Consider the following 14,942-nt stretch of genomic DNA (forward strand, 5'->3'; position numbering starts at 1 on the left):
CTTTACCTTAAGCTATGTGGGTAATGTGAAGAGTGCTACAATGGAAAGCTGCAAATCTATAGCAAAAGGTGGTCACAGAGTCACTCAACTGTGGTACCCCATCTGTCAGGAAGAAGCAGCAGAAGTATCAGCAGTAGTAATTGTTACCATAATTTATTATTATTAGTAGTAGTTATACTACTACTACTAGTAGTAGTACTACTACAAGTAGTAGTTTATTTCTTTTGTGGATGACTTCCTGGAAAGTATCTTGGAGAGATTTCTGAATGTTTGATGGCTAAGATAAAAATATCAATTTTGAAGCCTTTTTCTAAAACAAGAAAAGTCTTCAACAGGTGCCAAAAAGACAATAGAGATGGCATCTGCCTCATACGTAATGGAAGAGAGTTCCAAAAGGTTAGCGCTGCCACACTAAAGGCCTGATTCTTATTTTGTGTGGAATGGACCTCCTCATAAGATAATATCTGAACGAGTATCTAAAACTAGTTATAAATAAAAAAGAAACCATCAGCTCATATTAGCTTAAAAAACCATATTTCCATATCATCACATACACCCAGGGCTGCCATCCTTGTTCGCCTTGCTTGTCAGCCCTGTATGTCTCCTTGTTGCCAACCTCCCTCATCCCATAGTAGCGGCCTTTTCACCTTCTCAACCCCATTTCTGACACCACCCGTCTCTTCTGTTCTGCAGCCCCTTTATACCCCTGATATTGAACCCCTTCACTCCAGCTTAATGTGGCCATGCTGGTTGCATCTACAAGAAGGTGGAGCAGAGGAATATAGGTCCACATGTGTTGCTTGGGCCTTTACATGGCGGGGTTAATCCAAAGGAAAGGAGTGTCATGGAGTCAGGGATGATAAGTATAGCTGGAAAAGATTTGAGGCAACTCAAGGCCTATTGCGTATGTGCCTCTTTCCAGGAAACATCCAGCATTCGGATTGCACCAGTGTTATATGCGCCTACAGGGCTATGGGTAAGAGTTAGTCCACACATGCCCATCATCTGATGACTATAGCAGGTGTCACAAACAGAGTGCAGTGCAAGTCATCAATCACTGAGTAAGCAGTTGTTGTATATGCATCTGAAGACCAGTCTAGTTCACAAATATGGGATTAGCCTATTAGAGTGGGATGACAGTTTGGTGGCATATCACCTCTCCTTCTCCTGCTCCAGGCAGGTTAGCAAATACTACAGCTATACGTGACACGTATACGCAATACATAATCTCTGAGTGGGAGTACAGAAACCTTCAACACAACTCCTTGGCAAAAAAACGCTCCCTCTTGGCATATTTTATTTTGCACAAAAATATGCTGTGGGTGGCATTGCAACTGGCAACACTGGGATGAATGGGCCTAATTTAGCCATGTTCATTCATTTTGATGGGTCTACTTGGAGTAAAATGTAGTGGACTACCACCACACTTTATGTTTAATTAAACCTTACGGGGAATTCTGAACCAGGGCTGGGTTGGTGCGTGGATGTGTCAAGGCAGTAAACAGCATGACATTTCTGTTTACTTTGGCTATCCTAAAATCTAAAGGGATCCAACAGAGCCACAATTCATCTCAAGGAAAGCTACCAGCAGATAGATAGGAAAACAAGAAAGCTTCACAAGGATTCAGAATATCCACTGAAGTGCCAGCAGAATAGTATTGGCATTTATAGCATCTGAGAATTCAAAACCAAAAGTAAATACATTGGCCATTGTTTTAGGTTTTGGACACCGAAAATACACCCCCCCCCTGAATAGGAGCCTGGGGTGCAATAATTTGTCTAGACCTTTATTTCTGTCCACATTGGCCCCAACCAACCAAGGAATACCACCATCACTGTTGTGTATCTATATCTGTTTCCAACCAACTTGTGGCTTTGATTTAGACCCAGATTCTAAGTACTTGTGGGAAACTTTTCAAGCATCATCTCAAAGTTTTGGAAAGGAATGCATTTAATACAATTATGTGCAATGTTCTTAGTAAAAGTTGTGTAACACTTTTTTCTCCTTCTCTGTGAGCTTATGGGTTCTAAATGGCTGAATTAGAGTATTTCCCACCTCATGACTCCATGGAAAAGACCCTGATGTTGGGAAAGATTGAGGGCACAAGAAGAAGGGGACAGCAGAGGACGAGATGGTTGGACAGTGTTCTCAAAGCTACCAACATGAGTCTGACCAAACTGTGGGAGACAGTGGAAGACAGAAGTGCCTGGCATGCTCTGGTCCATGGGGTCACGAAGAGTCGGACACGACTAAACGACTAAACAACAACAACAACAATTGCTTCACAGGCTGCTGTTTGAACCTAACTTCTTGAACAGGAACAACAGAATGTGATCACTGTGCCAGAGAGTCAGGTAGGATGGGAGAGATTCTGTGCATTGCAGAGGTTCCTTCCCAAGTCCTTCATTTTCTAGGAAGGTCTCTGTTTTGTGTCTGTCTGGCTAATGATGTCAGTGAGTGGCTGGATGAGGCAACAACACTCTGGGACACGACTGCATGGTTCATAGAAAATAATTGAGGGGGGGGGAGAGAAAAAAGATGGGCAGAGTGCAATAAAACAAGAGTAATAGAGGTGTGAAAAAATATGAGGCAAGGCACTTATTTGGATAGTTTATATTCTGATTTTATTACGGCTGGAAAGGAAGTATCAGATCTCAAGGCCTTTGGCTTTTGGTCTCTCCCATTGTGGGCCTCTGTTCTGGAATGCACTTAAGCAAAGTCTCAAATCCCACTGAAGTCAATGCGGCGTGAGGGCATGTTTCAAGTACTTTGCTTAACAATGATTGGCTGCAGCTGGGCCATAACTATTGGTTAACTATTTAAATGTCCAGTTCTCTAGGGCTTCTTGTTTTCCAAAGGATCATGAAAACAAAAAAATCACTTCTGTTGGTTTCAGTTTCCTGGTCTTTCCATTCTTTGCTGAACTTCCCTTTTCAGACCTTACAATATATTTGCATTGGTGGTCAGTGGTGGTGAACCTTAATTTGTTTTCCATGAAACTGTCATGTACTGTCCCCTCAATTTAGGCATGCATTTACTCAAAGGTAATGGAATCTGGGCATGAACCTACTACTCACAGTGCAATCCTCTGTATAGCTGTGCAGATGAAAGCTCTCACTTGGGATTTATTCTCAAGCAAGTGTGTACCTAGGGGTTGGCCATCTTAGTCCTCACCAAGAGCACAGGCCCAGAGGAGTGCCTAAATTGCACCTCTCCACTATGGCTCGGAGTTGCTAGGAGCCTGCTAACCCATCCATTACTCTCTGGGCTGCTCCTTCATTGCTCTGGGTGGCCAGGTGAGATATTCAGGTTCACCTGGGTGGCTTGGCAGAGGAATCCAGTCGCTGGTGTGGACTGTCACAGCAGCCCTGTGGGGGCCCCTCCCCAGCTGGCTGATGGCACTATTAGAAGTGTGAGCAGATCTCGGAGCTCAGAGAGAAGAATGAGGGAGAGAGCGGGTGAGAGTTGCAAGAGGAGGGGAAAGGGAGGGAGGGAGGGAGGGAAGAGGCAGAAGAGAAAACAGTGGAGGGAGGGAGGGAGGGAGATGGACTGACAGGGGAGGAGGAGAGGTGGAAAAAGCAGGCCCAACTCCAAAGGCCTTGGAAGAAGTCACTGGCGGAGTGTGAAATGTGACAAAAAGCAAACTTTTTGAGCTTCTGGTCTACGGTCTCTGCCAGCTTTGGAAGCACTGATACATCTCCTTGCCTAGGTACACCTCTGTACCTAAGTAACGGTTGGAGCTTCAGGAGCAGGGATGAGGAACCGTTTCCAGCTGAAGAGCCATATTCCCTTTTGGACAACCTTCCACGGCCATGTGCCAATGGTGGATGAGGTCAGATGCAAAAAACGGGCAGAGCAATGTAAACAACTTTGTACAGTAGGTTAGTTTTGACAAAGACTAAAGACACCATCTAGTCCATGGGAATCCTCAAGCAAGTGTGTTGGGATCCTACCCAACTGGAACCATTGAATGGAAATTTCAGACTTATTTTGCAGAAACGAATCCATCTTCCGGGGAATTTTATTTTTTGGGGGTGGGGAGATACAGCTCTCTTCATATAACTTTCTGCTAAGTGGGTATTTGAAGAAGATATAATAAGAGGGATTGCTCAGATAATTGAGGCACCGCTGGTGCCTTGTGCAAGCAACTCCCCCCCCCCACCCCCAAGAATAGCTTCGAGACAGCCAGCTTGCTAAGATTATAATTATCTCCCAATGAGCAGGGGATGGGAGGGACCAGCCTCCAGCACTTTCGCTCTTCTGCTTAAACAAAGAAAAGCTTGACAAATATGTTTGCATCATCAAGCCTTCGGTCTGCACATTTCCCTTTCATTCGCACTGCCATAAAATATTCAGGAGGCAGTATCTTTTTTGATTACTAATTTATGCTGTTTACAGACCTGGCAAGGGGGGGGTAGGTGGGTGCCTTGCTATTAGGGAAAGCATTGACATTTGTTGAATGGGGCGCCGTTCATTGACAAAGCCAGGTTGTAGTTCAGCTGAGAGGCAGGTCGCTGAAAACACCGAGTCAAGGAAACCCTCTCGATTGAGATCGTCCTTTTGACACCAGTGATGCACAGAAATGCAAACAAGCAGAGGCCACACACCTCACAGCATTTTCACACCCCATGTCTTTTCTTCCTGGAAAGCAGGAGTTGCAACTGAGGGAGAGGGTGCAGCCTTAGCATGCAAGGGATCTTGGATGCAATTCTCCACTAGTGACTTAGTAGGCCTGGGATAGACCTATTGCCTGAGATCATGGAGAACTGCTGAAAAATAGGGCCAGGGTCCTAGGTCTTCTGTGGCAGGCCCTGGGTCTCCTAACCTTTCCCGATTTGGAAAACCTTTCATTCATTTGTTCATTTGTTCACTTACCTACCTACCTACCTAATGGATGTACTTCTTGTTCCAATCTGGTTCGTAATGAGAATACATTGACACAGGTGGCAGATTCCTATGGCCAGTGTCTCTCTTCTGCTTTGCCTCATGTATTCAGTACAGTTGTACCTCTGCTCCCGAACGCCTTGGGAGTCGAACGATCAAAAACTGGAAGTGAGTGTTCTGGTTTTCAAACGTTCTTTTGGAAGCCGAACGTCCGATGGGGCTTCCGCAGCTTCTGATTGGCTGCAGGAGCTTCCTGCAGCCAATCAAAAGCCACGCTTTGATTTTCAAATGTTTAGGACGTTGAACGGACTTCCGGAACGGATTCTGCTCAACTTCTGAGGTACAAATGTACCACAAATACTGTGAGAGAGGCTCGAAGACAACTGGGATTCAAAGGCACACTGGCTCTGAAAGTGGAAGTAGAACATACCCCTCGTGGCTAGGTGCCATTTATAGCCCTGTCCTTCATGAAGATATCAAACATTAGTCTAATCCCCCTTCTAAAGCCATCCAAGTTGGTGACCACCATTACAACTTGAGGGAGCAGACTGCATAGTTTTATTCTGCACTCTGCGAAGAGGTACTTTGCTTTTTTTCTGTCCTGAATCTTCCAACATTCCACTTCACTGATTGTCTAGTCATTTTTTTAAAAAGCAGCAAAGCAAAAATAAAGAAACAAACAAAATTTTGCAACATACTTGAACTTTGAAGGGACAAGTATCCAAACAGTGGTGCAAAACTACCTCTACTATGGAGACCATAGCTGTCAACTTTTCCCATTTCTTGCGAGGAATCCTATTCAGAATAAGGGAATTTCCCTTTAAAAAAGGGAAACGTTGACAGCTATGGTGGAGACTGACCCCCCCCCAATAGCTGTCAACTTACAGATTTGAAAATAAGGGACCAGCAGCCTCTAAAATAAGGGATCAGCAGCCAAAATATGGGATTTTCAGAGCACAGGTAGGTTCAACTTCTGAGCCCCTCCGAGCCAAAGGCAGAAAGCCCAGCCAACAGCCAAACAAAGCCTCAAGCGGTGGTTCCCACAGCGCAACAACCCGGCAAAGGGGATGCAGCAAGGAAAACCACTGTCACCTCTCCACTGGGAAGCGCTGAGCAAAGGCGAGTCCCCAGGCAATGTGACCAATTTGATCGGCACAAGGCGTGCAATCTCCACCCCCCAGTCATTCTTAGACTCCTTATTGGGGGGGGAGGGAGAGGAGCTGCTTCCTTTGAAACATGGGAAATTTAAGGGACATCATCAATAAGGGACAGCAGCGGGACACAGCGCTGGGATAAGGGACTTTCCTGCCAAATAAGGGACGGTTGATAGCTATGCCCCCCCAAAAAAACCTTTTTGGAAACTTTCCAATGCTACCTTTTGTCTCTTGCCTTGCAGGCTTACAAAAAGGACGTCTAACCACCCCTCGTTCCCAACCCCCTCCCAGCCATTTTCCAGGCACATCCTCGTGGTATTTGCAGTGAGGAATCCTTTGCAACCTTGGTGTTGCTACCAGTTATACAAATATGGCTCTTGATAGCACTGAACCGGTCCAAGCCAGGTGCTCAGAGAGCCAAGCAACACAAATTAGGGTTGGCGAAGCAGGTTCGGCAGCAGCAGAATTTCCCCTGTTGTAATGAGTCAGCAGTGAAATGAGGTGGCAAGGCTATAACAGGGTTCCTCCCTTTGCCACAGCTGTGCCAAGTAACTGGAGGTGATATAATGGACTGTATTAATTCACACTGCAGGCAAAATACCAAATGCTCCCCTAATGTAAAACAAAAACACAGAAAACCTTTCTACTGCAAAAAGAAAACAAGCACAGGAGGGGAGAGCTTTTCTTCCTGATACACTAGGTTTCTTCTTACAGGGTATTTTCCTGGGGTTAGGGAATTGTCTAACTGTGGTGTGAATTGACCATTCTCCCTCCATTTTGCTGCATGTGTAGACTGTCTTTAGTAGTACAGTTACAAATGTGTCTGCCTATTTTGTTATTTACTCAAAAATCTATGGGTTGTATCCAACCAAATTCTATTCAGAGTAGAGCCATTGAAATTACTCAGTCAGTCATTTCCGTTAATTTCAATGCATTTGCTCTGAGTATGACCTTATAATTGTAACACATATGTTTGTTTGTTTGTTTTTATTTGGTTTTAAATTGTATATCTTGGCTTTTCAGTAACTCCCCTCCCCATTCCCACTCAGTGCAGTTTTACAACGTAAAAATAAAATAAAATGCAATCAATACAAGTAATCACAGGATGATCTTACACATAGGTTGCACACAATTTCCTAGGCTGAAGTGCTTTTCCCTGTACAAAATTTATAATGTGTTCAATACTCCTTACACTTGCCATCTGCAAATGTAGGAAGGCTGGTTGAATGGACAATTCAGACTCCCACGAGTTCTGCAGGAGGAAAGCATGATTACATCACTGAAACATTTACTTACACTCCTTGAAGTTTAGCATCTTTAAACAGTTTTATCTGTTTCTATTTATATTAACGACTGTTTGCCTCACATATAAAATATCAGTGCAACCAGAAGGAATTTATGCTTGGTTACAGTGCAATCTACAGACAATCTCTTCACTTTCCGAACTGCTGCAAATGCACACTGACAACAGCTTAAAGGCACCTACATATGCATTTTTGAACTTTCTTGCAACATTCCTCTACGGTAGGGCTTGCTGTGTATGGCAGAGCCAACGGTGTTTGAAGAACAGAGAAATCAGAAGTTACATCTGGCAAGAATTGCCAAATGATGCAGCCTGGGATCAAGACATAAATTGCTGCAAGGTGGATGAAATGTTTAGCAGAAGGGCAATTTTCATTTTATAAAATAAAATAAAGCTAGGTTCGTTTCTATGTGTTTTTAACTTTCCCCGTGTTTGCATTCTCGATTTCGTCTCATTGCATACAGGGAAAGAAAGGAAGATCAACTGAGATTCATTTTCTACTATAGATGACTCTCAGTATGAAAATTAGTCCACACCGTCAGAAAAAGGGGAAAGAAAAACTGTGATCAAATACTGCCCTAAAGGTTGTGGGAACAATGGATTGAAAAGAAAGGGAAGAAATTAAAAACACACACTAGAGGTCACTGTTGCTACTTGAGCCAAAAGCTCAGGCGCTTCTTTGAGGCTTGTTTAAGACACTAATGACAGATAGTGAAGATCAAACATTTCAGCACAAACAAAAGTATTTCTGGGTGTATATTTCAAAGTGTAGAGGAATAAGGGCACTTGAATAAGATAAGATACTGATATGCACTGGGCAATTGCATTAGTGAATGTAAAAAGAGTATAATCTGGCTGGATTGTTGTGCAATACAGTGCCTTTTATGCATATAGCATCCCAGTTCTGCTGCATTGTTTAATAATAGCTTTGCCCATCAGAGATACTTTCTCCAAAGAAAGAGAGAATGAATATAAGGAACAAAGGGGATGCGATCCAATTGGAAAGCCATGTGAAATGATACAATATAAAACATGAACTGCAAGTTCATGGAGAAGTCAATCGTTATATCTAGCAATGGAACAGAAAGTTGTTTTGCTCTTCTGGAGTTATTTAAGAAACTATTGTTTTATCTCACAAACACATGTAGAGATAGCATTTTGTATGTGAGATCTAAAGTGTAAAACAGATGACATATTATGTGCTGGTGTACTAGGTACATTCAAAGCGCAAATGGCTGGCTAGCAGCATCTGTAACATTTTTTCCTTATTTACTACATTTATACATTCCCCTTCCTCCAAGGTGTTCAGGGAAGCACACCACTCTATAATGAAGATTAAACTGGACAACAATAGGTAAGGTTTCGTGAGTTTCATGGTAGAGAACATAGCTGTCAACGTTTCCCTTTTCTTGCGAGGAATCCTATTTGGAATAAGGGAATTTCCCTCAAAAAAAGGGAACACTGACAGCTATGGTGGAGAAGGAGTTTGAACCTAGGTCTCCCTGTTCCATTTCTTTAGCCATTACCCTACACTGACTCATCTTCCTGACTCTGAACTTGCAAAACACAATATACTAGCCATTGTGTTCACTTTCTGAAGCTGTGGCACCAGCTGATGAGTGAAAGCTGATTCAAGCCTGATTCTACATAGCTCTCACATCCTTTTCATGCCAGTGAAGTTTAAGGATCTTCATTACCTTGAAGAACCAGCTTCTTCCCTCCTCCAAATTTCAAACAATTGTTTAATTGACTCATTAGCATGACAAATAACAAAGCCTGCAATGCTGAAGCGAGGAAAGGAGGCTGCCGCCTTTTACAAGCCAATAAGTTCTGAGTGGATAAACCAGGCGGTTTTATTTTATCCCAGGAAGGCAACACAGTTATTGCCAAGGAACAGGAACAGTGCGGCACTCCAGTTAGCACAGATAAATTAGCAGCCTTGTAAAGTTTAAATATAATGCGAAGCACATGGTTTATAACGATCAGAGATGGTTGGGGAGCTGATTTTGTTAAGTAGAGTACCAAATGAATAAGAGACCGGCCTAATTGGGGTCCTCCGTGCTAGCATATAATTTAAATGGGATTTTATTTGTGAGGAGCCACCTCTCTTGCCTGTTTAATATGCAAAAAGGCTCATTTGAAATGTCTTGAAGCTCATGGCGGCTGTTTTTACTGTGTATTGGGGTGAGAAACTTTTTCCAGTCTTAGGGCTGTTTTTTCTTCGGGGCAAACTTCTGAGGAACGCCTGGCCGTGGTAGGTGGGGCCGGGGCAAAAGTAGGTGGAGCAAAACATGCAAATGTACAGTGATTTAGTACACATGGTCCTGCTCCTCTGTCTGTCCTCCATCCAGACAAGCAAAGGGCATAATCAGAGTTCAAGGGTATCATCCAGCCAGGCAAAAAGCCTTGGTATTTGAAGCAGGGAGAAGCCCCACCACCATTCAGCCCCCAGAATTGAGTTTCCCACCACCACAAAGTTCTCCTTTGACAGAGGTGAAAAAGGCAACTAAACTGGAAGAGTAACTTGCAATATTCATAACCTCTGGATGTAAAACTATGGCCAGTTTCAAGACAATGAAGAAACATCTCTTTGTGGCTATCCCTGAAAGTACACATGTATGGTTGAGGAGAAAATATGCCTGAAGTGGGGAACGATACCAAAATCTGTTTTAGCATAACCCTAAGCTCGGCTTGTCATGAAGAGATAAAAACACAACAATGTGGTACACATTTTGGCCACAATCCAATAAAAAGTTAAGAGAACTTAAGCTGGTCAAAGTCCATGGGCTTAAACATGCTTAGCTCTGAGTTGGCTTGTAGCCTTTGTATATAAAGCATGCCTCATACATATTCAGACAATAATTCATTATTTAGATTAGGAAACCCACACAAAAGAAATGGACCCTTCTAACACTAAACACACACAGTAAAAACATATGACCAAATCACAGGGGCATTAGTGTAAACCTCTGAGGTTGCTTGGTCACACAAATGTTGTCATAATGAAGCAACAGGCCTGTAACATTTTGTTAATGTAGTTAACTCCTTGTTGCTTTGATCTCAGACATGCATATTTATGCATCGCAGGCTCCTGGGGCTTCAAGAAGAAGAAGAAGAAGAGTTTGGGTTTGATATCCCGCTTTATCACTACCCGAAGGAGTCTCAAAGTGGCTAACATTCTCCTTTCCCTTCCTCCCCCACAACAAACACCCTGTGAGGTGAGTGGGGCTGAGAGACTTCAGAGAAGTGTGACTGGCCCAAGGTCACCCAGCAGCTGCATGTGGAGGAGCGGGGAAGCGAACCTGGTTCACCAGATAACAAATCTACCGCTCTTAACCACTACACCACACTGGCAGTGCTCACAATACTTCTGCACAATAGTGAAAATCTACTTGTGCACACTTTTTACAACATAAGCTTGAATTCTGGTAGTGGTGTGAGATAAAAAAAATGGCTTTTGTTTGGGTCTGAAGGCTTTTGTTGGGGGGAGTGAAGAAATTGACCAGACCCTTCTGTTGAGAGTTGTGTGGGTCAGTTTGGTCAGTATGAAAACACTATGAATGATATAATAATAATAATAATAATAATAATAATAATAATAATAATAATAATTTATTATTTACTTCCCAGCCACTCTGGGCGGCCTCCAACTGAATACAGTGGTGCCCCGCAAGACGAATGCCTCGCAAGACGGAAAACTCGCTAGACGAAAGAGTTTTCCGTTTTGGAGGTGCTTTGCAAAACGAATTTCCTATGGGCTTGCTTCGCAAGACGACAATGCCTTGCGAGTTCCTGTGGGGTTTTTTCCCTCCCCCCCCCTTTTCCTAAGCCGCTTATCAGCTGATCTGATCAGCAGATAAGCCGCTAAAAGCCGCTAATAGCGCTAATAGCGCTAATCCGCTAATCTGTCAATGGGCTTGCTTTGCAAGACGAAAAAACCGCTAGACGAAGAGAATCACAGAACGGATTCTTTTCGTCTTGCGAGGCACCACTGTACATCATCAGACAAACAATACATCATCAGACATTAAAAACTTCCCTAAACAGGGCTGCCTTCAGTTATCTGGAAGGCGTTCATATACCTCGCTGTCATGGTCACGTCTTTTCCTGGTGAGTGTTAGACTGGATCCATTAAGATGGTCTGTGCCTCAGAGATTTGTGGAATCCAATGGAACATTTCAACACTCATTTTACTCATCTTCTGCCATGGAGAGATGCTTACAATCTGGTAGTGTGGGATACAGCCTTCTCTCTGCTGGGACTGCTTGTGGTCTTCCCCTTACAGGTGTGAGTTGCACTAATATTGTTAGCATTTCAGTGCCAGGTGAATACTTATTTAATTGTCCAGGTATTTTAAATTTTGGAAGCTGATGCATCTGCTCTGTAATCAGCCCTGTTGTTTTAGCTGCTTAATTTGTTTGATGGTGTATTTTAATGCACATGGCTATTATTCTATTTTGGCTTTAAGTATTCAACAGATAAAACCAAACCTATCGATAAATTCTAATCCAGCAATTTCACACTGGCCCCTCAACAAGCGTGCGTGATGTCAGCATGCTGTGCGACGTGCTCACATGTTGCATGCACACTCAGGGTGTGCAAGAGTGACACATGTTGCGTGATTAAGGTGAGCATGTAAAGTGGGTTTCTTTTGCAGGGGGTCCGGCTCCCTTCTTGATTTTTTTTTGGGGGGGGTTGGGGGGGCTTGGCCCCCCAGCCCCCCCAGACAGCACCTATGAATGTAGACTTGACATCACACTCTTTTTTGCTTTGTAATGTGTGAATCAACCCTAATACGTACATTGTAGAAGAATTCTTTGTATTCAAATCCCGATGAACGCCCCTTCCTGTTGTATCAACAGGGGCAGGCCTTGCTTTTCCTCTAGGGTTCTGTATGGAGTTTTTGTTACTCACTTGGGATGGCCTTTAGAGATAGTTGAGTGAATTTGTGTCCATGCACATGATATGACAAATGTAACTTATGTCAGATTTAAATCTTTATTAAAAAGAAGTATTCTGTAGTCATCACTAGACCATCCATCCCAGTGATCTCATTCCATATTTCTTTCTATTGTTGAAACGAGTAATAGATTAATGACTGCATAAATCCCAACAGAGAGAATAAACTCCTTATATGGTCGGTTTGGGAGACAGCTCTTGGAAATCTGAACACTGAACTACTTTGTTGGCAAATAAAGTTACATTTATACCATTTACATTTCAAAATTCTGAACCTGGGTCAGTACAGTTCAGCCAAATTAACTCCATCTGGAGATGTGAAACTAAGGAATACCTGTCAGAAGTGGATCCAGAACGTCACATTGTAATTTGGGGCCATATTTTAAAGACTCTCACAGACCTATTGTGGATTAGCGCAGTCACTAAAGATGAAATGAAGAAGTATAACCCAGGTTAAGTTAACCTTAAAATGCCATAACTGGATGAAGAGGCAGCAGAAGAGAGCCAGTTGGCTTAAATACTTGCAGCACTTAAAAAAAAGAAAGGGAAAAAAAGATTGATTCTGCAGTTCGTAGGGGTGGACCTCCAAGTCTATGTCTGGCCTCCACACAGAGGCGAAGGCAGGGCAACTTCCACATGCAGTGATTTCTTTCCTCCCCACATAAGAGTTTCTTTGTACTGCAGCCTCCCATCCAATATTTACCTTGGTCAAGTTGCAGACTTGAAAACAAAATCTTTAGCTAACTTGAGGAGTAAGGCCAGGAAGCCGGCCTGAGGGTGGGGAGATTTATAATAGTGGCTGCTGCCAGTTTGTCTCTGGTACAACGGGAGATTGCAGTGTGCAACACAGGCACGTGGTTAAAACTGTGCAGCTCTTTTGCAGAAGATTGAAGAAGGGGTGAGGAACCTCTTCTAGCCTGAGGGCCTTTTCTCCTTCTAGCAAATTTCTGTGTACCGCATGCCACTCTTGGGTGGAGGGAGGGGTGCAAAAGTGGGCGGGACAACAACACCTTTGTACAGCAGACTGGTTTCTATGCACGCTCACACACAGCTCTCTGCCCTCCATCCAGGGAAGCAAAAACACTCAAGAAGGAAAGCAAGATGTGGCCTGGGGAGCGGGGATGGCAGGAGAGAGTGCTGACGCCTAGAGAGAAAGGATGGAGGGCTGCATTTGGTCTAAACTTTTATTTTTTTGCTTTCCCCTTCTCCCCCCCCCAGTTGTGCATCCTTACATACCAGCATACTTCCAAGTCACTACCATTACATATTTTGTTATCTATCATAATATTGGAGCATGAATAATAATAATAATAATAATAATAATAATAATAATAATAATAATTTATTTATTATTTATACCCCGCGCATCTGGCTGAGCTTTCTCAGCCACTCTGGGCGGCTCCCAATCAAGTGTTAAAAACAGTACAGCGTTACATATTAAAAACTTCCCTGAACAGGGCTGCCTTCAGATGTCTTCTGAATGTCAGGTAGTTGTTTATCTCTTTGACATCTGATGGGAGGGCGTTCCACAGGGCGGGCGCCACTACCGAGAAGGCCCTCTGTCTGGTTCCCTGTAGCCTCACTTCTCGCAATGAGGGAACCGCCAGAAGGCCCTTGGCGCTGGATCTCAGTGTCCGGGCTGAACGATGGGGGTGGAGACGCTCCTTCAGGTATACAGGACCGAGGCCGTTTAGGGCTTTCAAGGTCAGCACCAACACTTTGAATTGTGCTCGGAAACGTACTGGGAGCCAATGCAGATCTCTCTCTACATGCTTTCATTCATGGTTAAGAAATATTATAACATCATAGAATCGTGGAATCATAAAATTGTGGAGTTGGAAAGGACCCCGGGGGTCATCTAGTCTGACCCCCTGCAATGCAGGAATCTCAACTTAAGCATCCATGACTGATGGCCAGCCAACCTCTGCTTAAAAACATCCAATGCAGGACAGCCCTTACTGTCAAACAGCTCTTACTGTCAGAAAGTTCTACCTAATGTTTAGTTGGAATCTCCTGTCTTGTAACTTGAATCCATTGGTTCAGGTCCTAGCCTCCAAAACAGAAGAAAACAAGGTTGCTCCACCTTCCATGTGACAGCCCTTGAGATATCTGAAGATAGCTAACAAAACTTCTCCCAGTCTTGTCTTTCCCATGCTAAACAAATGTGCCATTGCTGTGATGCCATCACTAGTTAACTACCACTGTCACTTTTTAGAAAGTGGCAGACACAAGGTATTCCTCTTCTTTTGCCACAGTCTTGACACCTCCTTCTTACCATGCACTTGTGAATTTATGAATGGTGATATCTGGGTAGGTTTCACAGGATGGATTCTGCTCATGCAACAGAACTTTTGCCTCCTCTTCTTCCTCATGCCCCCTAAATCTGCTCTGGAGGGTTGACAGGAAACTAAGAACAGATTTAGGGGGTGCACATGGGGAGGACAGGGGAGGAAGTCTCCCTGCATGAACAGTCTTAACTTTGGGCACACACACCCCACTTAGCACTAGGCTGAACCCCACTCTTTGTATCCCATTATCTCACACCAAAACACATCTCACCTCTCAATTAGGTGAGCCAAAGCATCTTTCTTGATCAGATCGCAAAAGTGTTTAAAGCAAGTTTTTGGAATCACAGATAAGA

At 43.5% G+C, this 14,942-nt stretch overlaps 1 long non-coding RNA gene across 1 annotated transcript in view; it reads right to left on the reverse strand.

Moving 5' to 3' along the window:
* LOC310703234 overlaps window positions 1–5,004 on the reverse strand; it is an 18,870-nt gene extending 13,866 nt beyond the window's left edge. The window contains exon 1 of the long non-coding RNA XR_014524024.1: window positions 4,889–5,004. This is a non-coding gene — a long non-coding RNA (uncharacterized lncRNA). The remainder of the gene's footprint in view (window positions 1–4,888) is intronic.
* Window positions 5,005–14,942: the final 9,938 nt, after the last annotated feature.

The sequence above is a fragment of the Podarcis liolepis genome (genome assembly GCF_965112155.1).
Source record: "Podarcis liolepis genome assembly, chromosome: 3".
NCBI lineage: Eukaryota > Metazoa > Chordata > Lepidosauria > Squamata > Lacertidae > Podarcis > Podarcis liolepis.